This window comes from Triplophysa dalaica, chromosome 15, assembly GCF_015846415.1.
Source record: "Triplophysa dalaica isolate WHDGS20190420 chromosome 15, ASM1584641v1, whole genome shotgun sequence".
Classification (NCBI taxonomy): domain Eukaryota; kingdom Metazoa; phylum Chordata; class Actinopteri; order Cypriniformes; family Nemacheilidae; genus Triplophysa; species Triplophysa dalaica.
This window is the reverse complement of record NC_079556.1, coordinates 3,673,222-3,696,427: the sequence shown is the minus strand read 5'-3', so window position 1 is coordinate 3,696,427 and position 23,206 is coordinate 3,673,222. Positions and strand designations below refer to the sequence as shown.

General features: G+C 40.4%; 1 protein-coding gene across 2 annotated transcripts in view; it reads right to left on the bottom strand.

The window, feature by feature from the left end:
* foxn3 (forkhead box N3) overlaps positions 1–8,795 on the bottom strand; it is a 71,796-nt gene extending 63,001 nt beyond the window's left edge. Inside the window, exon 1 of one of the 2 annotated variants that reach the window (XM_056767128.1) lies at positions 8,623–8,795. The gene's annotated coding sequence lies outside the window, so the exon portion shown is untranslated. Of the gene's footprint in view, positions 1–8,081; positions 8,589–8,622 lie in introns of those variants that run through there. The other variant, XM_056767130.1, reaches the window with a different exon arrangement.
* Positions 8,796–23,206: the final 14,411 nt, after the last annotated feature.

The following is a 23,206-nucleotide window of genomic DNA, read 5'->3' as shown; positions in this document are numbered from 1 at the left end:
TTTGGTGAGAAAACGGTGCCATAAGATCTGACAATATTCCTCTGCCACAGTTGCCTAGCAACGGCAAAGCTTGGGGTCCATAGCTGATGGTCGAGGCAGGATTTATCATCGCTGACGACTTTTATTCGATCTAGACAGATTAACGGCCCTGCGAAGAGTGCACCCTCGAACCCCCCTACCATGCGCACCCGCCGTAAACAGATGTGGAATGCGTAATTGGCAAGGGAAGAAAAGCCAACTACAAGTGATACCTTGCTCTCTTTCTCTCTCGCTCCAAAGTCTAAGGGTTTGCTTAAGATCGTATGCAGTTGGCACCGGGTACGGCTGGTTTGAGCTGATGAGAGCTCTGGTCTTGGAGTGTTGTGATGAGCTGTTGGGAGACTAATTGCGAAGTGTAATCTGCTCTGATTAGCAGGAGATGAGCGGGCAGGTGTACGCGCACACGTGTCCGCCCGGTCCGGCGCAGCTGCGTCCTGATCGCCTGCCAGATAAACAAAAGGCATGAGGCCGGGGCCACGACAACACAGTCCCGTCACTATCCTGTGCTAATTAACCAGCAACACACCTATTACACGTAACCGCCTGCCATATGTTTCCATCCCGAGGACTTCTTGTCTCCGCAACCATCCCGGAAGCGCAATTCCAAAGCGATTCGGAAGCGGCAATGACAAACTATTTAAGAGTGTACGCAGGACTCTGGCGGAACATATATCTTGTTTAGATTTCTGTAGCGTCGTCCTGGGCCAGGGAAGGCGCAGGAAAACACAAGGCGTGCTTGAGTCAGCAGGAATCCGGGGCTGGTGCATTAAGTTATCACGCCTCGCTGTCCCTGCCCACAGCTGACACAGGCAATTAGAGCGGAGGTTAATATCGCGCAGCCACGGACCAAAAAAAACTGCTTATCTCCCCATCGCATCGCTCGGAATAAGGAACACCAGGTCCTCCTGAATTAGTGCTTGGGCAGCATATGGAACGGCTGTGGGCGAATGTTCTGCAGTCAGTCCTTGCGGTAACCTTGAGGTAAAAACCACTGTTAATGCTTCTCGGTTTTACAGGCTACCAGGTTAAGGCTATAAACCGAAAGATGCTCCACTGATGTTCACCGCGCTCTGGTTGGCTTAATCTCTGTGTCAGATGACAATTTATACATGTCATTTCATTACCACGCCGTAAACTGTCCCCAGTGAAACACTGGCCTGTTAATCAGCCCCTCGCAAACAGAATTACATTTTCAATTGAATTTGTTTCGCCGTAGAAAAATATGACCAAACGTCAGGACAGGGTCCTGGAAGGGCCGTTTTCTTTGATAACCGAGTTAAAACAATACGGAAACGCTTTTACGTCTTTGCAGACAGAGAATAAATCCAGATACTAAACAAACAGCGGCTGGCCAGAGGTCGGTCTCTTCATTGTGCTTTGTTTTGGTGCGTTGTCGAGGAATCTTAAGACCTGGCTTTTTCACTTATCTTAGACAAACACTGGCGAGACTATCACAAGCCCAAAGTTTGTTCTTGTTGATAATGTCATGGCAACACTGGAAAAGGCAAACCGGCACTCCTGAACACAACAACAACACTAAACTCATTTTGAAGCATATTCATTTTGTGGGCACAATAATAATTTTAAACCCAAATCAATCTTTCACTTGTCAACTATGAAGAGCATAATTCTGTCACATCTATACGAACAGTGTTGCTAGCTATCATTTATATGAGGAAAAAACATCTGTACACCTTTAGAAACAGTGCAAATTGGGCAAAATAATCTCGAATTGAATCTGCATGCAGGTCAAAACGCCTTTCTTCAAGCTCTGCTCTAAAGATCTATAAAGAAAATCTGTCTGGGGTCATTAGCTGGGTTTCAAAGTCAACCTCTCCTCCGACGGAGAGCTTTGACAGGTGCTGCCGAAGCAAAGTTTGCCGCAGGAGAGAGAAATGATACTGTCCTGATTAGATCGTCCACCTCAGAAGATGCTGATGCACCAAGACTCTGAAAGAAGAGGAGGAGCGGATAAAGAAATACAAGAAGTGCAAAACAGAAGAGCTGTCAACTGAGAGACAGTGGGACGCTTTCTCCCCCTCCTGCTGCTGCTATGGCCTGGTGCGTATCACCCTCTGTGGATGTGTCAGTCACCGGACCCATGTTCACACGGCTGTCAGAATCCGTGCCGACCTGACAGGCTGCGTTACCACCACATCAAAAAAATCAGACAATTGATAAAACGAGCAGCCGAAGTGATAATCGCACTTGATAAACTAAAGAAAGCGAGCTCTCCCAGAGCTCTCCGAGTCCTTTCGCAATCAACACCCGATCCGGCATAAATCAAACAAGCGTTACAATGCAAGAGGTAATTCGAGGGGTTAGGCTCATCAGCGCCGGCCCCTTCTCCTTGTCATTAATGAGGGCTCAGGCCGGGCTCAGGGGTTCCACCAAGTCACCAACTCTCCAATAAGCCCTCTTCATCCGATGAGCTCCTTCATAAAATCCGAGGAGCTGAGACGTCGCATCAGAAACGGCCCCCCCTCCTTTCCAGGCTAAATGAACAGTTATTGAATGAAAACAGGTCAAGTGGGCTGGGGGCACTCCGCTAAGTAAAGCTAAAGAGAAAAGTGTTATCGCGGAGAGGCGAGCGGAGAGCGTGAAAGCAGAGGCGGACAGACGGTTGCTTTAAGAAGAAGTGTCAGTGGTGAATGAGACGATTTGCACATTAAAAGCGCTGAATGCAGAGCAGCTTTAAGGGAGCCACCAGCAAGAATTCACACTTTCTGAGTAAATAAAGATAACTGACAAAACCCAACATCATTCAGTGTGATAAAACACCTGTTTCGTGCTTTGGTGCGAGGAGTAAATCGATGCAGACTCGGCGCCTGAATGTCAACAATGTTCGGAATGTGTTTTGACTTTCAGAGGTGTCAGTCATTCTCAGAAGAGACATTCTGTCTCGTGATAGGGCGCAGGGTGTATCTGCGTGAAAGAAAGTGCATGATTCCACCCAGAGTGTGCTGAAAATGAAGCAGAGAGAAACCCCGCTGAACGTGAGATCCGTAAAATACAGTTGTTTATATGCTCGACAGCGGGGCTGTGCCCTCCCTGACAGAACGAAAATGAAAGCAATATCAATGAAATATGACACTGATGATAGACCCGGAGAGGAGATGGAAATGACTTGATTCTCTCGAGTTTTCCGAATGAGATCCGGCCTGTGAGGATGTGTTCAAGCTGAACTCTGGGATGGTTTGCGCTTGTCAGGATTCTCAAACAATCAGGGCATCAGCTCCGCTGGGAGTTCTCAGAAATGAGCAAGAAACGTGGCGGGTATATAAGAAGCCAGCAGCAGACGTGCATTGCTGTTAATAAACTGCCTGTAAGGACGCCACACAACAAATGTCAAAAATATCTAATTCATCCGATTGAAACAGTCGACTGTGATTTGTTTTGCTAAAGTGGCTGAATTGTTGTCTATGAAAGCTGACCTATGGTATCTGCATGACGCGTCCCTGTGTCCTTGAGTGTCTGTCCCTCGCTGTAAGTAGGAATAAACCACATCCACTGGTTGTAAAGCCACGGTTTTAAATGCCCTTGATGTCTGCAGAATAGAGGACAATAGGATCAGTATGAACAATGCAAGCTCTCTTAACAACTGATCCACCAGTCTCAGAATCCTGGCCCACTACACAAACATACACACAAGCACACAAGCAAGAACACGCACGCAAAACCAAGAACGCACAAACTAGCAATCACAAACAAATATGCACAATAAAGCAAGCACACGCTCATACACACACACACACACAAAGGAAAACACACACACAAGCAAGCACAAACTCACGCATGCACACACACAAACAAAAACACACACACACACACAAGCAAGCACACGAAAACTCACCATGCAAACACACAGACACACAAAAACTGCCAATGCTTCAATCTAAAATCACCACTTCAATTAAATGATGATACAAATACAGAAGAATCAAATATCAAATCTGAAAGAATCAAATATTTAAAAATACACTCTAAAAGGGGACTTGCCAAGAAACTTTGTTAACATTTATTAACTATTTAATCAATTAAGCTATTCATTCAACTCAGAAATGAAATTTTATATAAATCAACTGAACATCCCTAGATTTACAGAGAATCATATTAAAATTACAAATTGAATAGGGGTGCATTCCCGAATAGATACCGACTTTGCTGAGTACTTATTTTATGGCATTTGTCTAATATTTTATGAATAGCTTTTCACCGTTTCAACTGTACAGCTAATGTCTGATATCACAAATTACAGATAGGAGCATTAGCGTATCACTTGTTCCTGCAACACAACGGCCCCATCATTCAATCCAATCAAAAAAAAAACACATTCAATCAAGTTATTTATCAGCAGCCTAAGCATTTTGAGACGCAATCTTCCATCTCCTCCAGCATGAGGTCTTTTGACCCAGTTGTGAACTTAAGTGTCAATACAGATCTGGAGCATGTTATTATTTGATCGGCAGTGGTCAGATGGGGATATAATTCCAGTGAATTCAGTGTCGGCCGTGCACTCACACTGGACTTAAGCGGCCGGCCATTTGGGCAGCAGTTACACTTCTTATTTTTCTCTGCTGGAGACTCGAGTGTTTACATCAAATTTACAGTTATTTTTTCCCTGTCGTGCAAGCACAAAAATCTAAGCAAAGGTGGCGTAGGAGGGTGGCCAAGGGTCAAATGAAGGGTATGAACAGAAGAGCGAGCAAAAATAATGACCTATTAGATTCAATTTGATAAAAGTTAATTGTGGATTAAAATGCACGTCTTTGTAGCTCTTCCCCGTTAAGACAGAGCTTCACAACTCACCAGCAAGCAGTAAATGTGCTTCCCAAAGGAACTGAAGCCAAAAGTCTATCATTCATTAGGTTGCCACCATCATCACATGGATTCCAGACACTTAATCACTAGGATAGAGATAAAATAAAAAGCTGAAGGTCACCAGGGAAAGAGAGCGATAGAGGAGAGATACGGTGGAGGGGTGAAGATGTATGGGCTCATTTTGATTGAAGACGTGACGCTTTCAGTCACACGCGACAGAACACCCGATGAGGAGATGCATTTTGACTGGGGACCTTTATCACAGACTCGAACGCTTTCACAACCCTTGAGAATTCGGCCGTATCGGATTGAAAACATTTAATAGGAATTTTTGAATCGACCCATTTCTTTATTCACTTGAGAAAAATCGACAGCAGAGCGTTAAGCGAAACTCGCCGTGACACAAATTCTACCCATCATGCATATTTTCTATTCTTCCCCATCAGGTGTTTTTTTGCCTGTCTGGTCGTCTGATGTTTTGACATTTTTCTCTGCCTCGTCGAGCGCTCGCTTCTGATTTGCCGTGCTGTTTAATGTTCATGAGGGGCGGCGCGAACTCGGTCCGTTGACAAGCCACTGGGTGTTGTTACGAGATTTCAGACAGACAAAAGAGACGAGACGCACCGCGGAGAAGCCCCACACTCCATTGCTTCAAAATAAAAAGCGCCTTGACCTCCTTGGCAGGCCGACTTCCCCTCTCAACTGTGACGGACGGACAGGGCCCTGGTCTCGTCCCGCGGCCAAGCGTGCTCAAATAATACAGGCTCTCTGCGCTCCCCGGGCCGGCAGCCACCCACCACACTGAGAAACTTCTGAAGCTTAATCTCCCGAAATGCAAATGTGCCAAATGAGAGATGGAGTTTAAAGGGGCACTGGAGTCTCAAAGGAGGCCTCGGCTGTAAAGGGACACGCTTAAACCCTCTTCCAAGACTCAAAAAAGACGGCACTGACAACCAAATCAGAAATATAATAGTCGAATACTGGCCAGGAATTTGTACGGCATTTGAATATGAAAGAAACCCGAAGGGTGTCTGCTGTATGGCGGGGCGTACAGTTTTGCTCGAGGATATTAGATCTTTCAAGAGGCAAGATCTCAGCTTTGTTCGCACGCCGCGATGACAACGGCGGCACGTAGCGACTGAGGAAAAATTGTCAAGGCAACATGTATCGAATTTCGCAAAGTTCCAGAGCAAAGCGATTTCCCTCCCCTCTCCAAACCTCCCGCCGAAGACAAAAACAAGCCATCCGCGGCGCATCCTCTTACTTTAAAAGAAAACAACTGGCTGACACGTTTCCTGCCAACAGGCCCTTTCCTCAGATAACACGACGCAACCATCAGCAGGAAGCCCTTTCACCGCCGGCTCTGCTTTCCCTCGGCACATTACGCGTCCTCTCTGCTCAGCCCCGGCCCCCACAGCCTACCCTCCAACAGTTGAGGAAAACTTGACAGAGAGGCTCGCTTAAAACAGAGCAGATCGGAAAAAAAAACAGAGAGAACTGGACACCAAAGTGTGGGCCGCCTCGTGAGTCAGAGCCGAAACGACTGAGGGAAAGACCTTCAAATGCTCTTGGTCTTTGCACCGGCCCAACAATACTCCTGAAATCAATTAACGTCCAGCTGGAGGTATCAGCATTACACACAGTCTGCCATTACATCACATCACACAAATGGCTCCTGCCGGCATCGGCGGGATGGATGGGGGGACGCGCAAAACAGCACATGCCCTCCAGCCGTGGGTCAATGCTTTAGATTTGATAAAAGCCTTGTACGCTCACCTGCCAACAGTCTCTGGAAGTTTACACATCGGAATTTTATTGACATGCAAAGTCTGTAAAAAGAGAAGCGCGTGTTAAGTGCGTTTGAAGAGCTGCGAGAGATGGAAACCTGAGGCAACGCTTCATACGGCTGGGGCTATAAGCTTTGAGCAGCTGCTAATAGGAAAACTGGCAGAAGAGAGAGAGCGAGCGAGCGAGAGAGAGAGAGCTGACGCTTTCTGCATTCTGCTGTGATGACATGCAGCCCTTTTTCCTTTTTTTTAGCAAGGGGGCTTATCTTTGTCTCTATGGTAACTGTGTCTCTGGGTGGTTATTAGAAACCCTGAACTTCCTGTGCATCTGCAGGATCAGCCAATCACGCGCTGTGTTTTCATAGGCGGAGATAGCTCGTGCTATAGGCAGGGAGGAGCGACCGCACGAGGGGGCCATGGAAACTGCTGTCGGTGGGGGGAAGAGTAATGTAAACTTACACGACTGTACGACACGCCAATTCACATTAAACAACAAATAACATTGTACGGCGTGCATTTACAGAACCATAAATATAAAAACAAAGTTTAAAATCTCTCATACTTCCAGCAAAACGCTCTACGTGCCAAGGGTTTTCCAAAGAGACACGGCTATCAAGCCATTTCATTTTAATTTTAGAGGAAGATGGAAACTCGTGTGGAAAACGCTCAGCAGTTCAGATTCCAAGAACAAACTTGCCGTGGCACTGTGGTAAAGAGACTTTCAGACAGACAACCGCAGAAATCTCAGAGCTCAGCAAAACAGTTTGGTTACCATAGTCCAGATTTGCGACCCAGTCTGTGAAGTCATTTTTAGGCGATTTCCTGTTTTCCACATAAAACGATCCAACGTGACATAAAGAACATTCTAAGAAAACATAATCTTGCTATCTTTAAGATTGACTGAGTAAGACCCTGTCAAAAACTGAAATCACAGTCAAATGAATAGTTGAGAAATCAAACTTGCTTTTCACAGAATAGATTAAATCCCAATAAATCCAGACGCTGTGCCATTTCCCAACACACTTTGATTTAAAAGCAGAGTGTGTACTAGAAGCCTAGAACTTCATTCTTGTGAATGCCAACGAACGCAGAGAATACAAGACTACAGTTGCGAAGCAAAAAGCTGACATAGACCGACAACAGAGAGTGCATTCAGAGCAGGACCTTCAGCTGTTGAGCAAAGACACTGGAACTGGAGAACTGCGATTTATCAGATTGCAGAGGCTTAATTTTCCCATTTTGCAATCTCACCTAAATTCCAATAAAAGTAAAGAACTGGCATTATTTCAGTCCTACATCACATTTAAACCTTAACATTAAATATCCAATGCAAACACATAGACACACAAGCAATGACCAACTGCACAGCATCCCAATACAACCTTTGTCTCTTAAGCTCAAGCATTAAAATTCATTTGGAGCGATGTGGCTCACTTCTGCACTCCGTCCCCTCTTAAGCTCTCCCCCGCTTCCAAGTGGTTCAGCGCCTTGTGTTCCACCCAGCGAGCGCATTTAAACTTCACTCCGTGGCTTCTCTATTTAACACCGCATTTGTTGACAAAGTCTCGGAGCAAAGTTCCTCTCGCGGAGCCCCGGGCGCTGAACTTGAGAACATCAAACGCAAACAATCGCGGCTGGAACGGAGTGCCCTGACCTGACATGGGCGAGATGTTTCTTCATCTCAAGACCCAAAAAAGCGAGGAAAAGAGACTGCAGAGACCGAAGAAGACCGAAGAGAAGACCTTCACACGCGGGGACGTCTAAACCAGGACTGCGGGGGTTTGGTGACAGGAGGGTGCCCTCTCTCCTGTCTCGGCTGTCACAATGTTTCACCCGCTGTAAGTAGCGCATGTCCCACATGTAACCAGACTCACCGGCCCTTTGGTCCCAGCTGCTTCTATGCCACGCCGGTTGACTCCTGACATAACAGGAAGCCCCTATAGATTACAGCGAGAATTATCAATCATACACAAACCTTATAATCCAGATCGTTTTGCGATTGGCTGCCTCCGCATGAGCTCCAGGTTTTTTAAATCCGACTGGTTAATCCCTCCATTTCTCTCAGATTCTCTCAGTGTTTTAGCAGTGACCACAGTGGGCTTGAGCACTCACTTTGCTTCTCTCTCTCTCTCTCCCTGGCTCTTTCTCTCTCTCTCTTTCACTCTGTTCTGAGAGCGCTCACTGAGCTCTGGAACTAAGAGAGCCTGCCAAGGAGGAAAGCGCCTCACTGGGTCCTAGTGTCTCCGGTGTTAACTGAAAGCATGTCATTGTTCCGTGTGTAACCCAGGGCAACGCTCCACAGAGGGCTAATAACTCCCGCACAGCACCAGATCCAGCGTGCTGCTATTTGACCCACAGCTACACAACTGTATAGATGGACGGAGAAGGAGTGCTGCTGTTCTGTATTCGTTCTCTGAAAAAAAAAGCAGCTTTTGTAAGCAACATGCACTGCAAAACAGCCTTTTCTTTAAATAAATATGTTTATCCCCTGTATGTTTTTGTTACTCATCCAGTTTTTGTGGGTTTCGTGAATTTATGTAATAAAACAAATGATGTAAAAGTACTTATCTCTACTACAAGCAACATAGACGCATATATGGTTAATACGTTTTGTGCATTTTCGGTTAATATACATTTATGAAAAAAAGCACTATTAGCTATTTGAGAGAAAAAGAAAGATCTATAATATGTGATGAATACTGATTCATGTCTAAGATTGAAAAACAATACATCGCATCATATTTTTAAGTAAACGTTGAGTAAACTGGTCTCACAGACCCAAACACCACACAAGGGTAAATATACATTATATTTAAAATGTATTTAAATTATTAATAGAATGGAAACAATTGCTTAAGTGCAAATGTGCAAACATGTCTAATAAAGAATGTCTATTATTAGCAAACAAGCCAGAAAAAGCTTTTGTATGCAACATGAAATGATTTGTATGAAATTGTTCTTAATTGTTTTTTTTTTTAAATAAATACGTTTACATATATTAGGACTACACAATACTGTACATCAGAATGATCAAAATATTGCAAAAATGCATTGCAATATGAATATTGCTATGGCAAATTATATCATTAATACTAAAAGTTAAATACAGTCAAAGTTTTAGTTTAACCCAGATAACAGAGTTATGTGAAATCAGAAAGAAGTTTTTCAAATATATTTAAATATAGTGGTTTAAAAAACTTGTATTGCATATTTTCTTCAACATTGTGCGGTGATATGCTGTATAAACCCTACTGTAGCAAGCAACCACAAAACCCTAAGAAATACATGTGCATATATGCAAGTTGTCACGAAGAAAATATTATCAATTGAAAGGTGTGCCATAATTATATCATCTACTTTACATAATTATATAGATTCAATATATTTATGAAGATAAAATCATGCACAAAGCATTTTAACTGTTCGTGTAGCCCTGCTCAACTGTTTACTCTGATCTATTCACAAACCATACTTTAATTTCTATCCAGATACTGCAAAAATAAAGTGACGTGTTACACAAATAATCCTGCCTCCAGACCGATATGTAAATAATAATAACTTTCCCAGCAGAGCAAGTGAAGCTTGAAATATCACCTTTCTGTTTTCTCAAGCACGGGGTCAAGTTTTTCAACGATTGGCGGCCCTTATTCAAACCCCAAGAACAGCGCAAAAATCCACAATCTCTCGCCATCACTCTAAAGTGTTTTATATTGAAAATCGTGGCACCAGTGTTAAAACCATTATGTGCACGGACACCACAGCCAAGGCTATAAATATAAGTAACACATGGAGCGGCAGACTGCAAAACAGGGGGAAATTTGGGCTGCTTCTCTCTGTCAAGAGCTGCACAAATCAGGCCGCCGGCCATACGTTCAGCCTCAGGGCTGAGTCCACCTCCACAGCGGGGAGCTACCACATTGCCACTTTCTCTAAAAAACAGGGAGGGAGAGAGAAATTTGGTACAATTCCCCGGATGCTTAAAAGGATCATAAAGTGCTTATTAACTGAAACAGGGCGCTTATCTAAATAACAGTCGACCAATATAAACTGAGGCCGAGTTCTGAGCACATCCTTACAATAACAAACGCCATGTGCGAGATAAACAAGCCTTTACTGAGAATATATCTATAAGAAATAAATGGATTCATGTTATGTCAGTGATGCTAGACTTGTGAGCGTGAGAGCTTTCCAAAACACTGTATTATCAGTTTAAGCGGTAAATCATGTCCAATAATATTTCAGAAACTGACTGAGCTGCCAAAAGCTCTAGCCTCTGAACGTCTGGGAAAGACACACGGCTGTTCCAGCAGCTGTAAAATGAAACTTTGTTTGTATTCCACATCAATAACATTCAAGTGCTGCTAAATGTATAAAGCTAGCAGGAGACAAGTTGCTAAACTGGACCACAAGAAACTATGACTAGATTTTTACGGTACATTATCCTAAAGAAAATGTGAGCGCTGTCTATTTGTTCGCCATTGCAAGTGGCGTTGCATTACTTTATAGTTTTAAACACATTTTATGTAGTTTCTAGGGTGTTGAAGGAATAATTTCCCCAAAATTAAAAGTCTTTTATCATTTGTAAATTTCAGTCCTGTGTAACTTTCTTTCATATGCACCAAAGGAAACATTTTGAAAAGTGTTGGTAACCCAAAACCGCTGGTCCCCATTGACTTCTATTGTATGGACACAAAATCAATGGGGACCAAAGGTTTTCTGTTACAAACGGTCTTCAACATACATCATTTTGTGTTCTGCCGAAAAAAAGAAAGTCACACAGGTTTGGAATGACCAAAGGGTGAGTAAATGACGACAGAATATCATTTTTGGGTGAACTATTCCTTTAAGGGTGTTGATACAATTTACTTAGAGCTTCAAAGTCGCAAAATACAAACGATGGTCTCCCGGTCCTCAGATTGACAGAGGTCCTACATCAAATGCAAGATATTTTTCACCTTTTTTTACTGTCTACCAGACTTTCAAAAAAAAGTTATGCCATACCTCTCATCAAAGTGTCACGTTATCTGAAGCACCAATGAAGGTGTGTAGCTCAAACACTGCAGGACAATATGATAATGAAAAAACTACAGACTTTATTCTACCAGGTTTTGACATGCCATTGGTTTATATTTCATCACCTAAAAAACAGCGTCATCACATGTCAATAACATCACGGATCAAAATAAAAAAGCAAAAAAAGTGCCCAAACCTTTCTACCTCACTGTCCTCATGAAAATGATTAATATACAGCAGTTAAAAATACAACACACTTACTGTTTCTCTCAGGTGATTCACTCCACCTTCCACTGTCACATCATGTTAGCAGCTGAAAAAAACAAGCCGAAATGAACGTCTTCCTCGTATAATATTTTGCCTGAGGCACTTAAGTGAATTAATGTAGCATGATTTCTGTGCAAAAGTGTCTGCTTAGTGCAATCAAAGGATTATTAATAAGCTTTTTACAAATGATATTTCAGGCACCTAAAAATAAAATATGAACAAGTTTCTGCGTTGACAAATGATTTATTTTTGTACTATAAAGCCAAGCTCGATAAATAAATGATCAGAATAAGTCACAAGACACCTGTTCAGTACATATATTCTAAAATGAATGAACTAGAAGTGATATTTGGACCATTGTAGACTTTCATAATGATATTTTAATCACAATTTAGCATTTCGCCCCCACACATTCTCATTAATGTAAGGCAAAAAATCTAATTCTCATTACCGTAATGTGACAAAAATGATATATAATTTCGAACTGTAAAGTACATCCTGGTAGCATATGTTGCAGTACTTCCATCTATGTTCATTTAAAAATCACTTACAGGAATGGGAATCTAATTACATTTTGATTGAGAAAAAAAGAAATTACCAAAAACTAAAATAAATAATACACATCCATTAGGCCATTTTACAGCTATATAAATAACGTCACAAGAAAATATTTCTTTATTGGTCTTAATTGACTTAAAGGTCCAGTGTATAAAATTTGGTCGCATCTAGCGGTGAGGTTGCGAATTGCAAGCAACGGCTCTCTCCAACCCTCCCTTTCTCAGCACTACACTGGCTGACAAGAACCAAGATGTCGTTGCGTTTTCGTTTATTTGTAGAAGAAGATAACGCACATATAAAATGCTTTATGTAGAGCAGTTTGTCCGTTTAGGGCTACTGTAGAAACAACATGGCGGATTCCATCTATGGGGACCCATGGTGTACGTAGATAGAAATAGCTCATTCTAAGGTAATATAAATATATCGCTTCATATTTAACGTAATAATGATGTGTATTTTATTATCTAAAAATTGCACTCAAACGATTTGTTGCTATGTTAAACCTGTTAATGTCGAAAACAGTGCTGCAATTATTCTGTATTATTAATGTTGCATGATCAGAGTCGCACCTACCTGACCTATAAACAACTGTAGCAAGAAACACAAAAAATCTCTTAAAAACACACATGATCCAGAGGAGCAACACGATTCACTGCAAATCTAAACAAGTCGAGCGATTCCCGTCAACAATTCTCACTAAACGTTATTTACACAGCAGAGGCAGTTCTGCACCACATCTTTAACTACCGTGTTGTTTTCTCATCGCTTTGCGGCGTAAAAATATCTCAGGAAAGCATGTATAAGAGTTAGCTCCCCATAATTGAAATAAGTGCTGAAATCCTTTAGCTTAGATTTCTCCCAGTGCGATTTAGGGACGGGCAACTAGTCTCACAATATGAGCTAAAATGTACTTTAACCGGGACGCAGCATCAACCCATATGTATAATGTGACACGAGGGACAATAACTATTATTATAATCTATTGAAGTCTGGGGAAGCTAATAGACACCCAAAACAGAATGAGGCGGCGCTGCCTCACTGCTGGGGAGAAGCGGGCTGATTGTTTTTCGCTCTCTGCGAGAGTGTGAGCAAAGAGCAGAGGGAAGGAGTGATGGATCTAGCACAGCCACGCGCCTGCCGACCGAAAAATCAATCACGGTAATGGCTGGCGCTTCCGCAACGTTTCTCCCGCAGAATGAAACGCGGCTTTAATGTGATATGCAAACAATAAAAACGGAGTGCAATTCTTTTTCAATAAAAGAAGGCACTTTTCACACGACAAACGCAGCATGAACAGGAAACTAATGTCGCCGTTCTTTCCTCCCTACGTCTGTCTCTCTCTCTCATGCTCAGGGAAAGAACTTGTACAGTATGTGAAAACATCTCTGATGAATGCAGTGCTGTGAAGAGAGCGCAAGAGAGGTCACGTTAACCATTCACGTTGTCAGGATTGAATGCTCCTATACAAAATAACGACCATGCTAAGAACGATCAGTCCAAACCTCTATGATACACAATAGGTCTTCTTAATGTCCAGGGACTTTTACCACTGATGCGACTATGCAGGCCGAAGTAATCCATCCATTGTTTTTTCCTCGCGAGTCAGCTAGAGCTGTGGGGATACACACAAAGTGCAGATGGCGTAATTTGTTGAGATCCTCACCCGGCTAATGTCCTAAAGCCCAAGTGGGTCATTTGCCGAGAGAAATATTGGGCCTTTCGGCCACTCAATCCACGCACACAACCAACACTCACCTAACATACCGCAGCGCCGACAGACCGCCACAGGCATTTGGATCAAGGACATGGCTTGAATTAATGAAGTACATTAGGATTTGTGGAGCATGGCTGAGATTTTATAGCCGGTAACAACTGAATGGAATCTAAAATACTCGTTTGCTTTAATGACAAACGTGGATATCAACTATCTGCAGTTATGTAGATGGCACACACACGTTGGAAGCCTAAGAGAAAAGGATTACAAATTTGACTGTGGAATGATAATGACCATGACATACAGATAAAATCGAATATGACAGCGTCAAATACATCTGGGATGTCATGATTTGGTCCTTTAAGAGACAGAAGTTGGCAAATCATTGCAGAGACTTTTCATTTGGGGCAGTAAATAACCCCATAGCAAAGACTATAACACCCTAACCACCACACAAGACACCTTAAACACTATATAATGAATTACAACCACTTAAAGCACTAGAAGCATGCACTTACTTTCGAAAATCTACTTTTATTCCTCTATAGCACATTTGTAGTTTGCAAACTTGGATACTATTTTTGACTATTTTAGCTCTCCTGTAGCTCAGTGGTATTGTGTTAACAACGCAAGGTTGTGGGTTCGATCCCAGGGGATTGCAAATACCTATGTAAAGGGTAAAGCAATGTAAGTCGCTTTGGATAAAAGCTGCTCCCAAATGCCTAAATGTAAATGACAAATACAAAAGTTTAAAATGATGTAAACAATGTTAAAGTTAAGAATGGCTCCATGATCAGATCAAATTTTGATCTGCGTGATGTTGACAGTAATCAAACCTATAAGAGTCATTAAAATGCAACGGATGAAAAATCATTAACAGGTGTTTGCATGTATATCACGAGACTAGCAGAGTTTAAACGTCAAAGCTTGACAGCGCATGCATTATACATGTGCCACAAGTGGAAGAAAAAAAACAGCATAACATTTTGCAAATATCCACTCGAAACGGAAAATCACATTGAATCTGATTTGACAAGGATTCGTCGCATGTCCCTTGAAAAACGGTAATAAAACATTTGCATTTATTATGTTGGCCCCTGTTCACAACATCACCAATAATTTGATATTATTACTAAAATAATCAAACCTATCGAGGGAAAAGTTTGTGAGGTCATGACATGTTTTCTGCTGCCTTCACGTGCTCTCGGAATTATCGGGAGTTTCCGAGGTAAAGAAAAAATGGCATGAACGCCCTCTGATGTCGCGTTTCCCACTGGGAAGTTGGGAAATTGATATCCGAGTTCCCGAGGTGGGCGGGGCTTACAAAATCAACATGGCGGATTGGAGAACGATTTGTGACGGATATGATTTATTAGTTTTTACGCTTCACTGCCTTGTCTTGTCGTTGAATTAGTACATATTTACATATATGAATAACCATTTGAAGCATATGTTTTATACACTGATAAAATAGCACGTATTTCACCAATATTCCAGAATAGTGAGCAAGCTGACTATTAAAACTATGTAGGATTTACGATTGAAAAGTATTATCATATAACATTTTCCCGAGACAAAATCAAGCATAAATCTGGCGTCCTCCATTCTTTTCAACAACAAAAGCACCTGAAGACAACCAGCTTGGAATCGTGACTTCAGAGGTGGGAAATGTGGAGAGCATGTGAAAGCAGCATTATGGGTTTTTAACAGTACATCCTGTATAGTTTTATGTCAACTTGCTGACTATTTTGGAATGTTGGTGAAATACATGATATTTTCGCAGTGTATAAAACATACAGTCGCCTATGCTTCAAATAATTATTCACAAACATGTAGGCTACTAATTTAATGAGAATACAATGAGGCTGTTACGGAAAAACTAAGAAATCATATCTGTCACAGCTGAAATCCTTCTCCCATCCGCCATGTTTCAAGTTTATGGCCCGCCCATCTCGGGAAATCGGCTATCAAAATTGTTTTCCAACTTCATAGTGGGAGACGCAACATCAAAGGGTGTTCATGTGCTGTTTTTACCTCCGAAACTCATATCTCCATAGTTCCGAGAGAACGTGAATACAGCATTAGAATCGTTAAATGTATTTACTAAGTTTAATACATTAATGTTATTGATTATGTAATAGCATTAGAAAGTACATAAAGTATATATTAACATTAAAAGAGCGCTGTTCCAGAAATTATTTACGGGTCAAAGTGGGAAATGTATATCCGAGGTGTCTTGAACATCACATCTATGCTTTTACCCATAGAATGCTGCTTGATCACATTATTCTAAGTAGTTCAACACTGTTCAAATAGTTCTCATTAAATATACGATCAAATTTGGAAATTCAGATTTTACAGGTTGGTGTTTGTGCTCTTTGATGCTTTCATAATGTCAATAGCCTGAATCTTTGTAAAAGCAGTAGACCGCTCTGATATCAAATGCCAAGATAAAATACAAATAACTGCAGCTCACCTCGGCTACGGTAAATAAGAGAACTTGTTTCTTTCTTTTATCCATAGAGGCATTCTCATCAGATTTGCTGCGAGATATGTATTTTCTCTATACAGTCATATCATATTAGTCAGGACAGCATTAACAGGACTCTACCTTCTCAAGTACGCCCCCTTAAATTTCTGATTCATGCCTCAGGCAAAGGCAACGAGCTACTTTCTTTAAAAAGTGGGCCAAAAGTGTCGGGCCAGTGTGAAGTCACTTTCCAACTGGATCCTGCTCTAAAAACACAGAAAGAGGAAATATAGACACAATACACAACCACGTTTTCTGTATATGGAATTCCCACGGGTCTGTTTGAGTCTTCACAAAAGCATTGATCTATTTTTATGGATCGGTTTTACATACCATTTTTCCACCTAAGGCCACCCTCCATCTTTTTTGTCTTAGTGTCACCCTGTATGCCGGTGTTGCACGTGAGAGCCATGGATCTGTTTTTAAAGGACTCACGTGGAGTGCGGCTCGTTCCTTTTCGTTCTTAAAAAGCCTTTGAGGTAAGAACCCATCTCCAGGTAATTGCCTCTTTAGAGCCACTGAACACTTATGCTTATTCCTCAGGTTTGTAATATTGAGTGGCTAATCTGATTGCTGGTTGTCGGCACAGGAAGTGGTCGTTTGCATCTGCAGTCATTCATATTACTTTGAAGAGATCAATGGGTTGATGAGCTGGCTGAAACGTTGGCATTGCATAGCTTATACGCATGTAGACACATTAGTGAAGTGACGTCGCCAATCTGAACGTGTGGGATCAATGTGGTGACAGCCTGATTGCCCTCTATGAACCTTCATGGTCGTTTATTACGGAGCTTTTTCTCCCGTGTGTGATTAATTAGCCCTTTCACTTTAATGAACTCTGAACACTTCATTTTTTTGAATGCATGAACAGCATCTTTAGAGTTTGGATCTTGAAAAAAGTGGTTTTCATTACTGAATAGGTTTACTCATAAAGGGGACAACAGCTTTAATAAATCAAACGACTCATTCATTTATTTTAAAGATCAGATGAACTGACTTGACGAAGCATTATGTGTTTAGGTATTTTAGCTCAAAATTGAGGTGTGATTGAAGGCTCCCCACATTTTTTTTGAAAGCCAATAGCCTTTAGGGTACATCAGGAAAATAGGATTCAATGCTATTGCGATTGCAGGCAGGTGGAATAGAGGGAAAGGGATATTAATATGTATACACAAACAACAATAAGAGATTTACAGTATGTAACACTTAACAATACGTTGCAAGTAAATGCATTAGCTAAAATGAACTACCAATATTATTCATCTTTGATAATGTTGGGTAATGCAAATACAATTGTTCATGTTAGTTTTTAACTTTTGATTTTTTCCAAATATTAACATGAACTAAGCTTAAATGAAGTAGAAGCATTGATTGTTGTTATGTTAGCTTCTGCATTACCTACACTGTAAAAAATCCAACTTGCAAAATGTTCTCCCTACAAAGATTAATAAGTAACTTGAACATGGCATTTTTAGTTAAAGGAGTCAAATGATTGTTTTGCATATACTGAACAAAATAAGCTGAAACATGTTTCTAACAAAGATTACTTTGTTGACTGGACTGGACTGGTTTCTCAAGTTTTTAGCCAAAATGCGTCAGACAGTTTGCCCAACTTACAAAACAGTGTATTCTGAACAAGCATTGCTGCAAGAGTTTGAAAGTTCCCAAGATAAATTGCAGCATGTTCAATTCTGTGTTTCTTATTTGTTTTACTCTAAAAGATTAGTGTTTTAGATTATGCTGGCTTAATTTATGCTTGAATATCGTTCTTACCGAGTTCTTTTAAGGAATGATGGTTTTTGATTGTTACCATGGTCGACATTTGTGTGTTCAATGTGAGGTGTAAGTGCATGACACATTGACAAAGCCGGTACATAAACACTCAACACAAACTGTTTAAACCGTTATTTGATAAAAGTTTGGGGTAGAAAACATTTACAATTGTAGTAAAAAACAAAACATTTGTTTATTTTTATATTTAATAGTACAGAGTACTTGGGAAATTTCATTTTGCTCATTTAAAATTTTTCATCCACACAACAGAAATTACATTAATGACCTGAACAACACAATTGGTGTGACAATAATATATTTTTTACATAAATAAGACAATCAGCATTACATCAAAGTATCATTACTTTGAAGAATTAAATAATATATGTTGAGTCAACACAAAAGTCTTACTGCATCAGGTTGCCTCATTTATTTACGTTGGCTCAAACCAAGTCTGAATCAATATTTTTTGTTCAATGATTAAAAATGTAACCCAAAAGCTCCAGTTTTGCTAACATGAGATCTGTAAAAAAGGAGTACTTGTTGACATGGTTGTTATTGTCGCTCAAGGTAGCTGTGACATAAATAAACATGACCTTCTTTCAACAGACTGGATGTCCAGTCCTACTAAATACTCGGTGTATTTGTTTGTGTCCCCATTTTATCAATGTCAATAATAAGTCGTGGGCCGGTTAATCTTCCAGCTTGGCTTGAGCGCTCATGTTTGTCATTAGTTGGACCATGTGCCATGAATCACAAACTGGTGGACAGACCGCACGGAGACAGGCAGAGAATTGATGAGAGACGCATCTGCTCTGTTTGTCTCGTCCATTCAGGCCTGTTGTTTCATTAACATGTGACCTGTTGCAGGAAACGGATAATATGTTGATGTTACTATCATGAAGTCTGGCCTTCCATCAGTACAGCATATCTGTTCAGTTTTATAATGATTCATCTGGTTAAACAAATATCCAAATTCACAGTTTTTCAGGAAATGCAAAACACTGTACCCCATAAACGAGTAAATACTATGCTGTCAAAGTTGACAAGCACGTGTTAATACATTTTATTGCTTAGATATTTGCAAAACCCAGTGACAAACATAAAGGATGACTACTAATAATGATTTAAGGCTAAAAATAAAAATCACATAATATGGAGATACAAGGTTTCAGAAGGACAGCAGCAATATATAATTCAATTAAAAAAATGTTTGTTTACATTTTAAACCGGTTATAAATGTTCTGTTGGTTGCATTTTGTGTTAAAGAACTAAAACAGGACGCTTTTCTTGAACAGCATTGAACCAGCGTTGTTTAGGTCATGCGAAGATGTCTATGGTTGGGATTTAATTAATAACGAATATGAAAATTGTGTCATTTACATAAGGTCTAAATGTTTCTCCCGTACAACATGAAAGTAGATGTTGTGCACTGTATGTCATACTTCAAAAGTTTCACCAAAAAATCCAGTCAAATGGGTTTTAAGTACAAACATGACAACATGATTCTATTTAAGGGTGATCTAAGAATTGAACATTTATCACTTGTCAATTGTAGTGTGCAGTTGATCTCTCTGAACAAACTGACTAAAGTGTGGACTTACTTTTGCTAACAGTGTAAACAGGGCGTGTGGGAATAGAAACAGACTTACCAGAAAAGTCCACACAGCAGCTTTTATTATAAGTTTTTCTCAGTATTCCCTAAACGTTTTTATGCATTTGCAAATGAGACACCGATAATATAAGCCGTCTGTACCAAACGCTAAGCAAACAAATGCATGAATCAATAAATGAGCGTTCATCCTTTTCGCAAATTAAATTCACTGATGAGCATTGATTCATTAGCGCCGAAATAAAAAAGGGCTTGTTGAAACATAATTATGTAATGTTTGTGCAATAATGAATTCAAGCAATTGAAACAGAACTGCACCTTTAAACATAATAGGGTGATAAGAGGCTCTTCACTAGCTGCCAGTGTGATATTTACACAAGCTAATTGAGCCAAACCCTCTGAAATACCGTATTATGGGTTTCAACAAGTCATACTCTGTTTGCACATATAATTAGAGTTCAGAGACCTTGCACCACGCCACCAAGGAATGAAAGAAAGTTGTGAGAAAGAAAGAAATGCCTTTTGTGCATCGTATGAATGCCACAGTTGTTGCATTGAATGTTGAATTTGTCGTTTTGGGGTTTGGGTTCAGGTGTCGAGGTAATGTAAATGTTTGAATGACAAAGCCCACGGTGTCATAGCGGGGTCTTTTTTAAAGGCACATAAGGGTATAATATTCTCTATGGCTATTTTACAGTATACTGTATTGTGTCTTTTTATTAAAGTGACTTCAAAGAGTAATTCCATCATTAATGGACCTTCAAAGACTAATAAGCGGCAAATTTATAATTTAGTGATGATGCATGTGCGGTTACTCTGCATAAGGCAAATGTATTAAAAGCATAATTCAACACAAAATTAAAATTCCGTCATCATTTACTCACCCACGTCAATTCAAACGTGTGTGATTATACTTTATGCCAAAGTTCAGCAGAAGGAAGATCTCGTTCATTCTCATTCAATGAAAGTCAATGGGGATCTATCAAGCTCCAAAATTCAAACAACAAAACAGTACATATGTCTTCTGTGAAACACATTTAAATATAAAACATTTCATCCATCTCCATTTACTTTCATTGTATGGATGTGGATATACTGCACAGGAGAAAGCTTTCATTTTTCTTTAAAGGGATAGTTCACCCAAAAATAAATTCTGTCATCATCTACTCAGCCTCATATCATTTCAAACCTTCATGATTTTCGTTCTTCGGCAGAAAACCAAAAACGACGGTCTCCATTGCTGTTGAAATGACAAGAGTGCGAAAAACTTACAGGATTTACATTTTTGGGTGAACTATTCAACTATTAATTGAAAAAGGCACCCAATACATCACGTTTTATTCTAGAAAGGTCATCTTGATACGGAGACCTTGTTTTAAACACTTTTCTATAAAGGTTTCGGAGATCTGTTGGATTCTCCCAAAGCTCTTTGACCTACTTAAAGTTTAAGCTTCTTGATGGAAAAAATCTATTAAAATATCCCTTCAAACGGAAGACGTGGCTTTCTCTCGATTCATCTTCGCAACAGTTTCATACTTCATTAAGCTAATACACAAATAAATGAAGAACATCTTTAATTTTTGAGCATGATGAGTGTTCGCCTGCAACGTGAGGAGACGCGCCGGATTCGCCGGTTCATCAGAGCCGGTTAAATCACCCGTAATTTTTCATCCGTTTTCTCCATTACGTTTGGGCTCTTGTGTGGATAAACACAGCTTAAGGGAAAGAAAAAGAGGAAAGTATCTATAAATCATGTTTAATAGGCCCCCCATAAGAAAATCAATATGCTCATAGCGCCTTGGAATGTGCCTTCACCGTCTGCATTCATCAGTGAGTGTCAACTCTTAAAAAACTGTAGCTCCGAGCAGATTTTTTAAAGCTATTACAGATGGTGACCAACTGAATAGAAAATTCTGAATCTCTAATTCAGATGTTGTCTCCGTTATAATCTGGATTTAAGCGGTCAGTTAACATAAAAACGTAGATGTCATCTCAGATCAAAACGTAAAGTAGAACAGTAGTTTCTTGCTTGATGCAACTACTGACAGGGATAGTTCACCCAAAAATGAAAATTTTGTCATCGTTTACTCACCCTTTTGTCGTTTCAAACCTGTATGACTTTTTCTTCTTCTGCAGAACACAAGAGAAGATGACTGTAACCGAACAACATTGGCCCCCATTGACTTGGATGGGTTTTGTGTCCGTACAATAGAAGTAAATACCGCCGTTGTTTGGTTACAAACGTTCTTCAAAATATCTTCTTTCGTGTTGGCTTAAAACGACAAAAGGGTGAGTAAACCACCAAATGTTTATTTTTGGGTGAACTGTCTCTTTAAGGAAGAAATTGATGATGCACCAAACCGCAAACAGTAGTTTCATAAATTTTCTCATTACATTTCGTCCCCGTCCTTCCAAAACCTAGTATGTCCAAATTTGCGGTTTTTCAAGAAATGGGAAAATCAATGTACGTTTCAAATGATTGCATACTGTGTTGTTGACAAGCACTTTTTTAATACGTTTTATTGGTTTGATTTTTGCAAGACCCAGTTACAAACATAAAGGGTGACTACTAATAATAAAGATTTATGGCAAAAAATTCAAATCACAAATGAGTGGAGATACGAGGTTTCATAAGGACAGTAACGATTTATTGAGTGGGATTAAATTCAGAAGTCACAATAAAACTAGAAGCATCAATGGTTAAAAATCAGGGTTTATAGTATAATATTTATGTTTATTTATCAGGCTGGAGAAGGTGAGGTTGTGAGCACTGTATTGTGGTATACAGTGTTCCATGCAGTGTGCCCATTTCCATACAGCACAAATACTGTATATTGGGTCATCCATTTGCAGCTATAAGCATAATGCATAAATACAAAAATGGCAAAAATAGTGTCTCTGTGCCTTTCTGACTGATTAAACACAGCTTCAATCAATGCATTAAACTACAAGACAATTCTTTTAATGGCTTTACTTTTGCATTGCATCCATTTAAACAGCACCTCTACATCTTCTCCCCAGTCTGTTTTGAGAGAATTCTATGTTAACTTGACTTTCAGCAGCACCGGGGACAACCGCACGAACAAACCGCT